At 42.6% G+C, this 12829-nt stretch overlaps 1 protein-coding gene across 1 annotated transcript in view; it reads right to left on the bottom strand.

Moving 5' to 3' along the window:
• The window catches only part of CTBP2 (C-terminal binding protein 2), a 105812-nt gene extending 94608 nt beyond the window's left edge, over positions 1-11204 (bottom strand). The window contains exon 1 of the mRNA XM_075843184.1: positions 10983-11204. The gene's annotated coding sequence lies outside the window, so the exon portion shown is untranslated. The remainder of the gene's footprint in view (positions 1-10982) is intronic.
• Between the last annotated feature and the right edge of the window lie 1625 nt (positions 11205-12829).

Below are 12829 nucleotides of genomic sequence, written 5' to 3'. Positions count from 1 at the left end.
TATTCCAACCAGGAGGGAGGTTGAATGGAGGAGAGGAGAGGCGAGGTAGTTCAGATAGAGACATTGCCACTGAACCAGACATTAAGTCACGAATGCAAGGGCTCGCCACAATACTCCAAATGAGATTTTAGGAAACCCCCATTACTGTCGGGAACTACATATGATTGGGTAAAGAAATCATGGGGCTGGGTCTATTAAAGAGTGGCTGTTTGCAGATCAAACGATCCCATAAGGTCAAGAGGGGAGCAGGGAGGAAGGAAAGATCTGTTCTGTTTAGGTGTAGGGGCAGAAAAAAAAAAAGAAGGGAGCAGGCGCTACCGGTACAGAGTGCGAACTCTAACTTGACCAAGAGCTTATAAAGAGCAGGATGGAACCAGTCCACTATGTGTACCCACACGTAGCGTTGTAATTGTCTGAGGTCAGTGCCACCATGCCATTTAGGCTTAGTGAGGGTCGATCTAGTTATTCTAGGACAAGCAGTACCCCACACAAACTTCAAGACAATACTTGCTATTAAATGAGGAACCTCAGCTCCCTTTACAGTTAAAGGCCATGGTCAGGATATTAAGCTCTCTAGACTTTTTCTTGAGAAGTAAGCAAATGACCAAACGGTTACTAATGGCCTCATAACAACTTGGTCATTTCCTTTACTGCATATGTGAAACTGCCTGGGGGAAAGAATGTGCAGACCGGAGTCATGCCAAGGCATTCTTTATCAAATTAAACGTAAATTTCGCCTTAGAGGAAAAAGAAGAAGGTTGTTAGTAAAAAAAAAACAACAACGCTTTTTTTTGTAATTTATGTAATTTATCTATAGTATACATATCGTTACAGAAAAAAAAAAATCACAATCCCTCCATAGGCAGTTGTATATGTGTATTAGATATAGCGTGACCAGAGATATTGTGTGTAATCTGCATTCCTCCCCACTAATGTACATTTTCTATCTCTGCTTGCTGAGTGAGGGGGGCTCTACGTGGTGTGAGGCCAGGGCTGCGCTGTGTGCTTTAATTCACTCCCTTCCCTCTTACAGCATGAGTCTCACACCAGCTGAGGTACAGAGACTGCAGCTGCATCCCCCTTCCTCCTGGTATTTACTGTTTTATATTAGAAAGATTTTTTGGGGTGATTAAGGAGGTTTCTAAACATTACAGATATCCTGCAGTCAGGGAAACGGGAACTTCAGACTGCTAGAAGGTGAGGAACTTTCCCTTTATAAGATATATTACAAAGTTTCTTGTATTCAAATATCTACTAATTTATGCAAATGATAAAGATAGGCCATGTTCACACTAGCATCATGGCTTCCATTTAAAACTCTTCCGTTGTACATCTAAATGGTGACAGATGTGTATTGCCAGTTTATTAATGGCACGCTTGCCTACTTTTGAGTAATGAAACTAGGGAGACATTTACTGGGGTACAAAAAAGGCGTAAATTAAAGCGAAAATCTAAGTCAGTCTAAATAAACCTCCTCCAATGAGGGCAGCATGCTTCACATAAGGTATGTCCACAAATAGCGTAAACACTGTAGATTTTCCGCAACAGATTTAATTGCAGAAAATCTGCATCGTAATATAGTAGCTGCAGCCCTGTGTGAACATACCCTTATTATGCAATTCAGACATGTCCTGGCCCACAATATAAAGACTTCACCCCTGTAATGCCCCCAACCTAATGCACTTAAATCATATTCACAATGCACTTAAATCACAACTTCAGAACCCTTCGGGTCAGTTCACATGTAGCGTACATACTGCGGATTTTCTGCAACAAATTTCATTGTGGAAAATCTGCAGCATAATACAGTAGAAGCAAAGTGGATGAGATTTGAACAAATTTCATCAACACGCTGCGTAAATTACGAGCAGGAAAAATTTACCTGCGGTGTGTTTTATTAATCTGCAGCATATCAATTGTATTTGCGTAAACGCTGCTTTTGTATTGCAGTTTTTCCCCATTGGATTTAATGGGGAGGTAAAACCCGCAATAAACAGCAGATGTGGCGTTTAAGCGGCGGAACTGCAGCGATTCCGCCGCAAAAAACACAACGAAGAAAAAAAAAAAAATCTTATACTTACCCAGAATTCTGTGTTTCTTCGTCCAGGCTGGCCTCTTGGGATGACGTTTCATCCCATTTGACCAATGCAGCCAACCAGGAGGTCAGGCTGCAGGACAGCGGAGGGACGCGTCGCCATGGCTACGTAACTATGAATCTTTTTTTTTATTTTTTTATAGGTGCAGTTTTCCACAGCGGACATTTTGGTTGAAAAACTGCACCACAATCTGGTGCGGTTTTTCGTCTGGAACGCCCTGTGGCGCACAGGGCGGATACACTGTGAGCTTTTACGCAGCATACCCACCCTATGTAAACATAGCCTAACACCGAGACCACATTGTCTATTATACGGACAGACACAAAACAGCTCAGCACAGCCCTCCCTCCCTTTTTTTTTATATTGTATTTACAGGTCTTTTTTTTTTTTTTTAGGTTTTGTAGCATTTTGTAACAGTTTTTCCATTAAAATGAAAATAGATAAACACGTTAAAAATAATTCATGTAAATATATCCTTTAGATTCCCACAGTCAATAGTGCTGATCCAGAAAAAACATATAACAGTATTAGCCACAGTGTCCCCATAAAAAAGCCAGCCACAGGGCCAACGCAAGATCCTGGTGCCATCAGTGAACCAACAATGTTGTCATGACAGCAGTCAAGACTTGCAGGAGAAAAGTCTACTACTCTTCCAGGGTGGTCTCACCTTTTTCCTGGAATCTCCCGCAACCCTCATTAAGACATTATGAAGGTTGGGTTCCCAGTTGGCGTTTTGCTGTAATTCTTCTGCAGGAATTTTTTCACTGCGGACAAACAGCAACAGCTAGATGTTATACTGTTAGGCCTAAGGCTATGTTCACACGCAGAGTCAAAAACGTCTCAAAATACGGAGCCGTTTTCAAGAGATTTTCGCTGCGTTTTTTACGGCCGTTTTTGGAGCTTTTTTCAATAGAGTCTATGGAAAACAGCTCCAAAAACATCCCAAGAAGTGTCCTGCACTTCTTTTTCGAGGCCGTTTTTTTACGCGTAAGAAAACGCTCCGTCGGAACAGAACGCCGTTTTCCCATTGAAAACAATGGGCAGATGTTTGGAGGCGTTCTGCTTCCGATTGTTCGGCTGTTTTTCGGGCGTTTACGGCCCGAAAATAGGCCGTGTGAACATACCCTTATTCAGACGAATGTTGAATACGTCTGTGTGACGGCTGTTAAAACAACGGCCGTCACACGGACTCATGTATTTCAATGGAGCCGTTCAGACTGTATGAAGGGTCCGTTGAAAAATAGAAGATGCCCTATTTTCTTCCGGTTTCACGGATCCCTCCATAGACTCAAGTCTAATGGAATCCGTAAAACCGGGACACGCACAGGGGCAACGCAGACGTGAATAACTGTCGTTTTTCACGTCCGAGTTTTCCCACATTCGTCTGAATAAGACCTTAGGCTACGTTCAAACAGGGCGGATACGCTGTGTAAAGGTACACAGCCAATCCGACCAGGCTGGCCGCAGGGAATTCCGTCTGAAAAACCGCAACAAAACGTGGTGCAGGGTTTTGGCCGGAACGTCCACTGCGGAAACCTGTACATTAACCCCTTCCCGACATCCGCCGTATATATACGGCGCACGCCGGGTGGGGGAATATGGAGCGGGCTCACGGGCTGAGTCCGCTTCATAGAGCGAGTGTGTCGGCTGTGTGTTACAGTCGACACTTCCGGGTTACGAGCGGGATCGCGCTTTAGCGCGATCCCGCTTGTTTAACCCGTTAAATGCCGCGTTCAATAGAGATCGCGGCATTTAAATTACTAAAAACAGGGGGGCAACCCCCTGTAACGTCTCAATGGCCCCCAAATCCCCCAGGTCCGCCATCTTGGTACTCCTCCGGCAGGGCTTCATAGGAGACTGTCAGAATCACGATATACTGCAATACATTAGTATTGCAGTATATCGTGCAAGTGATCTAACGATCGCTGGTTGAAGTCCCCTAGGGGGACTAATAAAAAATGTAAAAATGAGTTAAATAAAGTTTGTTTTTTTGTGTAAAAAAAAATAAAATATTAAAAGTTCAAAAAACCCCCCTTTTCCCATTTCCCCCCTAGAGCATAGTAAAAAATTAAATACACATAATTGTTATCACCACGTCCATAAAAGTCTGAACTATCACAATATATCGTTATTTAACCCGCACGGTGAACGCCGTAAAAAAAAAAAAAAATGTAAACGCCAGAATCTCTATTTTTTGTTCACCTAATCTCCCACAAAAAAATTAAATAAAAAGTGATCAAACCGTCACATTTACACCAAAATGGTATTATTAAAAAGTACAGCTTTATCCCGCAAAAAATAAGTCCTCATACCACTTAATTGATGGAAAAATAAAGACGTTACGGCTCTCGGAATTTGGCGAAACAAAATAAATTTTCTTTTTTACACTTAGGTTTTTACTTGTAAAAGTAGTAAAATATAGAAAAAACTACACATATTTGGTATCGCCATAATCGTATTGACCCATAGAATAAAATGAATATGTTGTTTTAATTATACAGTGAATTGCGTAAAAATGGCGCGCAAAAAACCATGGCGGAATCGCTGTTTTTTTCATTTTCTACCCCACAAATAATTTTTTTCCCCGTTTCCTAGTACATTATACGGCAAAATAAATGGTGCTACGAACAACTACAACTCGTCCCGCAAAAATCAAGCCCTCATAGTACTATATTGACAGAAAAATAAAGGCGTTATGGCCTTTGGAAGGTGGGGAGGGAAAAACGAAAATGAAAATCTGAAAAAGGGCTGCGGCGTGAAAGGGTTAAAAAACAAACACATACTTACTTGTGATTGGCTGCAGCTGTCACATGGGATGAAACGTCATCCCAGGAGGCCAGCCTGGACGAAGAAGCACAAAATTCTGGGTATAAAATTTTTCTTTTGGAGTTGCGGTTTTTGTTGCGGAATCGCAGCTTTTCCGCAGCAAAAAGCAACATCTGCTATTTGTTGACGGTTTTACCTCCCCATTGAATTCAATGGGGAAATCCTGCAACACATAAAAGCAGCGTTTACGCAAATACAATGCTGTGGATTAAAAAAAAATCAACACGCGATTTGGTGCATTTTTGATGTGGTTGCGTTTTTACTGCAACCGCATCAACAAACGCACTGAATTGCAGTAAAAAAACACATGCGTTTTTCAATGCGGTTTTAACCGCACCTTTACTGCAACATGTGAATGGACCCTTAGTGTATATTCACGTGCAGTATATTCAAGCATATTTCGGGGCGTAAACACCTCAAAATACACCTTGAAAAACGCTACTGAAACGCCGACAAATACCTACCCATTGTAATCAATAGGAAAACCGGAGTTTAGTTTTACGCCGCTGTTTTAAAAATGGCGCCTATAAAAAGAAGCATGTCACTTCTAGAGCAATTTTTGGAGCTGTTTTTTATAGGGTCAATTGTAAAACAGCTCGAGAAAACGCAAAAAAAAAAAAAAGCCTCAAAAAACATTTCTGCTTCAAAAACCACCGACAATCAGAGGCTGTTTTCCCTTGAAAACAGCTCCGTAATTTTCAGCCGTTTTTACTTGTGCGTGTGAACATAGCCTTACAGGGTTTTGAAAAATCTCATTTACACTGAAGGTCGCACTTTTTTAGGCATTGCTGTAGTTTTCTTCAGACCGTGGCGAGCCCTATCCATTGTGTTTTTGTTGCAGTTATTCTGTATTAAATTAAGGGAGGAAAGCACGTGACCAGGATTCTTACATGCAGTACTGCAACGTGGTTTACCATAGGAGCAGTTCTAGGCCCATTTTCTACAGTTGCTTCATTAAAAATAATTGAGGCTGGGTTCACACGTCGCCGTCAAATTGTGTGTTTTGCTGTGAACCGCGGTTGCAGATTGTGGTGTGCAGCAGTGGTGCAGACTTGTGCCACACAACACTGCAATGTGTGAGCCCGGCCTACAGATTTATAAAAAAATATATATATGTTAGACTTGGGGCTCTATCAGCTGTAATGGAAGCCGCACATGGCGACAGATTATCACTGCTGTAAAGCACGAACAATCAGAAAATCAGCAGCTGACGGAGACATCTGTGTCACAACTGATCATCTGAAGATACTTAAAGGCAAAGCAACCCCCAGATCAAGAAGTTTATTTGCACATTGTGGTCAAATTGCCGTTTATTTGCCGCGATTTTGTGGTAATGCAGAATTAAACCGCGATTTGTGAATACGCCCCAATTGTATTTGCACCATTCCTGATAAATAATGCTTTTTCCTTGTGTCTGCATGTGACCTTTTTTAATGTGTTTTTACAGCAGCTTTTACCATGTTTTTTTGTAAGGGCGTATTCACATAGTGCGGTCAAATCGCAGGTTTATTGCTGCGATTACCCCCAAACCGCAGCAATTTGCAATGCTGCAGCTTTGCTGTGATTTCGCAAAATCTGCTGCATTTCGCCGCAGCTTTAGGCTGGGTTCACACGAGCGTGTGCTTTTTGCGCACGCAAAAAACTTGGTGTTTTTGCCTGCGCAAAAGGCACTTAACAGCTCCGTGTGGCCTCAGCATATGATGCGCGGCTGCGTGCTTTTCGCGCAGCCGCCATCATTATGACACTCCGTTTGGATGTTTGTAAACAGAAAAGCACGTGGTGCTTTTCTGTTTTCATTCATCCTTTTGACAGCTGTTGCGCGAATCATGCTGGTCGCACGGAAGTGCTTCCGTGTGGCATGCGTGGTTTTCACGCACCCATTGACTTCAATGGGTGCGTGATGCGCGAAAAACGCCCAAAGAACGGACATGTCGTGACTTTTTTTCAGCGGACTCACGCGGAGTAAAAATCACGCAACTGTCTGCACGGCCCCATAGACTAATATAGGTCCGTGCGACGCGCGTGAAAATCACTCGTGTTGCACGGATGTATTTCCCGTTCGTCTGAATAAGCCCTTACTGTAATCAGGGCAATAAATTGTAGTGGCGGCCAAACGTGGACAAAACCACGCCCACACGCGGTGGCCAATGTATACACAATTTTGGCAGTAATACAACATCCTGAGGCCTCAAACAAATGGCTGTATTGTGGAAACGTGTACCACAGATCGAACAACAGTGTCCTATAGAATACTATGGGCCCATTCTGTACTTAGGCTTTGTTCACATCTGCGTCGGGGCTCTGAGCTTTACGTCAGGGGAACTCATGAACAGAATCCAAACTGAAACATCCGTTTGTATCACCATTGATTTCAATGGTGACGGATACGGTGCAAATGGTTTCCGTTTGTCACCGTTGTTTAAGGGTTCTGTCGTTTTGACGGCATCAATACCGTAGTCGACTGCACTATTCATTCGGTCAAAACGACACACCCTATTTACGGACGTAATTCGGGCGTTTTAACCTCGAATTACGTCCGAAAATATGGCTCCAATGCGCCGGCAAACATCTGCCCATTCATTTGAATGGGCTTTACGATGTTCTGTGCCGACGGTCATTTTTTTTACGCGCCGCTGTCAAAAGACGGTGCGTAAAAAAGACGCCCGCGTCAAAGAAGTGCCTGTCACTTCTTGGGACGTAATTGGAGCCGTTTTCCATTGACTCCATAGAAAAACAGCTCCAATTAAGTCCGTAATGGACGCTGCGAAAAACGCCTGCACTTGCCTTTACGTTTGAAATTCTGGAGCTGTTTTCTCCTGAAAACAGCTCCGTAATTTCAGGCGTATCGGACGTGTACATGTGAACATACCCTTAAACAACAGTGACAAACAGAAACCATTTGCACCGGATCTGCCACCATTGAAATCAATGGTGATGCAAACACAAACCTATGGTTTCTGTTTGTTAAAGTTTGGATTCCATTCCTGGCTTCCCCTGATGGAAAGGTAAGACGGAACCCATGAACGGAACCCGACGCAGATGTGAACGAAGCCTTACCTGTGCCCTTTGAATTTGGCACTGCTTCTACTGGCACACGGACTGCCTATGGGACCTTAATAATACGGACCTGTAGGGACTCTGCGTGTCGCTGTACAGATCCTGAGCACGCGGTATTGCCATGTGCAAGAGCCCAGGTTGACACAGTGCATTTTCTACACAAAAAACAGGAGTATTAAGGGTATATTCATAAGTTGCGGTCATATTGAAGAGTTTTAACTCAGCACGATAAGAACAGAGTGTGATGTGTGACTACAGCTTATCTACATTGTGTCTGAGGTAGGGCCCATGCACACGGGACAGAAATGCTGTAGACTTTCCGTGTAAAAAAAAAATAAGCAGCGGATTACAGTACCAGTCGTGTAGATGACTTTTGAACAAATCTCATCTACATGCTGCGGAACATTTTCTGTACGGATATCAGAGCAAGCTACAGATATTTTTGGGACTAAATCCTAACGGACGGGCATAACGCAAATGGCTCTAAATTCTGTTATAAATGGTTAATAAATGTCGAACAGCAGATAAGACATTATTTTGGAGTAAAATGTGCCGAAACGAGACAAAATGATAACTGTGGGCCTTTGAATTTGTCTTTGACATAAGCCATGGCTGGCACTGTAATTTTTGGCCACAGGTGTACAACATATTAGTGAATGCTTCAATACAGAATTGTGCGTTGCAAACAAAAGTCTAACACATGTGTGACAGGCCTGGAAATGACTCAAATTCCATTACTAGATCTTGTTCCTGCAATATTATTGATGAATGTGCCCCACAGTAATAGCACATGGAATGGTACATTCTTGTCTACACGTAACGGAATTGCTGCAGCAATTTCCGTTGACAGTAGCAGACATTCCACTGCGGGAAAACGCACCATCTCTCGCATTTTTCAGAGAAAATGGTGCGTATTTTGCGGCATTTTTCACAATGTTGGGAGATGGTGACATCTCCTCTGAAAAACGCAGCAATTCAATCCACTTTCCGCAGCAAGAATTAACATGCCGCGGTAGGAAAAATAAGCACCTCAGGTAAATTTCTGGTCGGAACGTTTACGCAGCGTGCGGATGAGATTTGTTTAAGGGGCTTTCCACCTTCTGACCTATCCACCGGATAGGTCATCAGTACATGATCTGTGGGCGTATGACACCCGGACCCCGCACAGATCAGCTGGTCCGATGCCTCCATGCATTGGACCTACATGCCGGAAGCAGTTGGCTCCGGCCACGGGATAGCGATCGAGCTGCAGTACTGCTCTTATTGAAGTGAATAGGAGCAGACCTGCAGTTCTGCAGCACGGCCACTATCCTATGTAGGGAGCCAACTGCTTCCGGCTCCGTACATAGCATTATGTGCCATAACATCCGATGCCCGCAGGCCACCTGAGCGGGTGTCGGACCCGCACCGATGACATACTAATGACCTATTTGGTGGATAGGTCATCAGTGGTCAGAAGGTGAAAAACCCTATTAAATGTCAACCACTTTGCTGCTACTGTATTCTGCTGCGTATTTTCCGTCCGCAATTCCGGACTGAAAATAGGCAGCAATTCCGCTACGAGTGGACAAGCCCTACTAGAGCAGCTCATAGCCATTGATGTTGTTGCTATGAATGGTTTATAAACACAAATCCTGAATACCTTCAAAATATTATTATTATTAAAAAACAAAAAATAACAAATTCAAATGTATCAAATTATTGACCAACAAAATGTATCCAATAATTATAAATTGTAGTGTGGGTATACAGAAGCTGGGGCAGTCCACAGTCTCACTGCAGGGGGAGCTACACACAAGAACATTGTAATTAAAAGACTAAATATGATAAAACTCCTCTCAAAGTGGATGAATACAGGATAATATCAATCACATGTCTATGCTGAATTTGCAGGGAAATTTCCTCTAAACCTGACATAGCACAATCTGGAGAATTCAGGGTGTAGCACAGCTGGGGGCTTGATGGATTAAAAAAATAAATTAATTAAATACAACTCTGTCATCCAAGATCGCCAGCCCTAACACAACTGATGCTACTTCAGTGACTACAACTTGTCAGTATTGGTTTTAGTGTATGTATAGTATATTATACAGTATAATTGGAATATACACATACATAAAACAGCAACAAATCCAGATTAAGACACAGTACTGTAGATCTCAGGTGCCAGTCAGCAGCTCCAAAAACCAGTTTAGGGCTTGGCAATAAGAAATTCCATAGACCGCAAAAGCAATATAAAAAGTTAGCAAATTTCTAGATGTATTGACTACCTGGCTCATACCATACATTACTGTATTGCACACATAATACATTATTATATTGCACACATCACATAATAATAATATATTGCACAAATCACACAGTACTATATTGCACTCATACAATATATTATCGCACAAATCATACAATATTATATTGCACACATATACGATCATACATCATTACATTGCGCACACATACTATCCTACTGCACAAATCTTACATTATACTGCAAGCATCATACTATTGTACCCATCATACATTATTATAGTGCACATGTCATCTTATTATAGTGCATACGTCATACATTATTATACTACATATATCATTATACTGCATACATCAAGCTTTATTACCTTCCTCCACTAGTGCAGTTCAGTAAACCAGCACACCTTTCATACAATTAGCCCAAGATCACCGAGTGCTTGACACAAAGGCTTCCATTCAAAGTTCATGCCTCATTCACTGCCTGTACCTCTGGGGGGATCATTGCAGCCATCACACCAGTCCATAATCACACATTTATTCCCTGCTCATGACTCCATGCACTATACAATCCCATGGGGGCAGAATATAATGACTATGTGCTCAACAATAGTAAATCTGTTCTGTCTCTTCTAGCTTGATGCCATTGTAGTGGCTGTGCCAAGTATAAGCGGCATCCCCATCAGACAACGAGCCGCAATCACACAGTCAGCAAACACATGTCTTCAAAGTGGAAAGATGGAGAGAAGCGCCTTGTACCTTCCTCCATCCTGGGGGCCACTGCACTGACTCTCATCCAACTCCTCTGCTGCTCCAGGGCTTCCAGCACAATCCCCGCACACACACTCAGTGGTCTCTGCTGCAGTGAGATGGACGCTGCAGGGGGCTCCTTCCTCCCCTCACTTTTGGTTAGGCGTGGTCTGGAAGTGCAGACCAATAATACAAGACTGGGCACTGGGACTCCAGAGCTGTCATCCCCCAGCAGCAGAGGGGAGGCAGGAGATCCAGGCTCTGTGTATGATGTGTGTGGAAGGGAGGAAATCCAGGGAGCAGGCACAGCACATGGCAAGTGCAACAAGAAAGACCACAGCGATGATGGGTGGGGATGGGGTGCCGGGGGCACTGGGTGACTCCTCTGATGACTCACATCCTTGCTACAAAGTTACTTTATGGATTATTACAGTTCTACTTGTTGATGTTTATGTTCTTTATATCTTCAAAAGCCTGAATTTATTTATTTTTTCGTTGAGATTCATGTATTTTTTTTTTTTTTTTTGGCACACATATATATATATATATATATATACACACACACACACACACACACTTTTTTTTGCAGGTGGGGTAAAGTTCTAACAATTGGGATACTATTTATATTTTCTTATGCTTTCGCACCTTTTTATTTAATAAATAATAAAAAAATAAAAAATGTTTTCTTTGCTTTTGTTGTTTTCACAACTATTTTTGTTCCACAAGAGGACTGTTAGTTTTTAGATTTTTGCTTTTAAACTATAAGGCCTCCTTTACACGCACTCTTTTAAAACGCATGTAAAAAACGCCATGCGTTTTTAATCATGTTTTTGGTGACATAATTTTGTGTCATCTTGTAAATGTGTGTTCCTGGCGGAGAACCATACCTAGAGTCAGCTGGGTTTTGATAAAAAAAAAAAAAAAAAAAACAACGCCACTGACCCCAAAAACACAGCAAAAAGGCCAAAAACCAATACGACGTGTACGTAAGTTCTCATATTTTACTAACATATGCCCGCAGCATTTTTTTAATGAAAACAAATTGTGAAAAACGCGATTAAACACGGTGTGTTTCCAGCCTACTTAGCCAATCCAACCTAATACATTGGAATATGTATGTATTCCAAAGCATTATTGACTGCATAAAAAGCTGATGGACGTGCCTTCGGTGGATGGCTAACAGGCACTTTCGCAGGACAGCCCTTTGGGGTCCTGTGTGGGGCTGTCCCATATAAGGCTAGTGGATTTTCCATACAGATTTGCAGATGGAAAATCCACAACAGAATAAAGTAGCAGCAAAGTGGATGAGATTTGAATCACATCTCATCCATATGATGTGGAAATTTTCCATGCAGAAATTTAGCCCCGGTGCAGATTTTGTCAATTACTGCTGCACGGATTTTCCACAAAAAATTCAATAGGGAAGAAGAAATCCGCAAGCAAATCCTATTGTTTGCAGTTTTTGCTGTGAATCCACAGCATAATCCGCAAGTCTAGATAGAGTAAAATAAAAAAAAGCACTATACTGCGCCTCTCTGCATCTCCAGTGGCAACACTTCTCCGGTTCCCCGCTGGTTGCTGTACACCCGGCCTCAAGCAAGGACGTTTCATGTCTACACGTGACCGCTCTAGTCAATCACGGGATCAATTGGTAACATGTGACGACACGTCATAGCTGGAGGCCGGGTGTACAAAGACCCACAGGGGACCAGGAAAGTGTTGCCGTGGTACGGACAGTGGAGGTGAACATAGTGGGGGTTTTTTTTTTTACACTCTCGGCTGTTTTCGCAGGCAACTTAGCCTTTGGGTATATTCACGAGCTGCAAGATTCATACAAATGGGGTTGTTTCTGCAAC

Source organism: Rhinoderma darwinii, chromosome 11 (assembly GCF_050947455.1).
Source record: "Rhinoderma darwinii isolate aRhiDar2 chromosome 11, aRhiDar2.hap1, whole genome shotgun sequence".
NCBI classification, from domain to species: Eukaryota; Metazoa; Chordata; class Amphibia; order Anura; family Rhinodermatidae; genus Rhinoderma; species Rhinoderma darwinii.
This window is presented reverse-complemented; position numbering and strand designations above follow the sequence as displayed.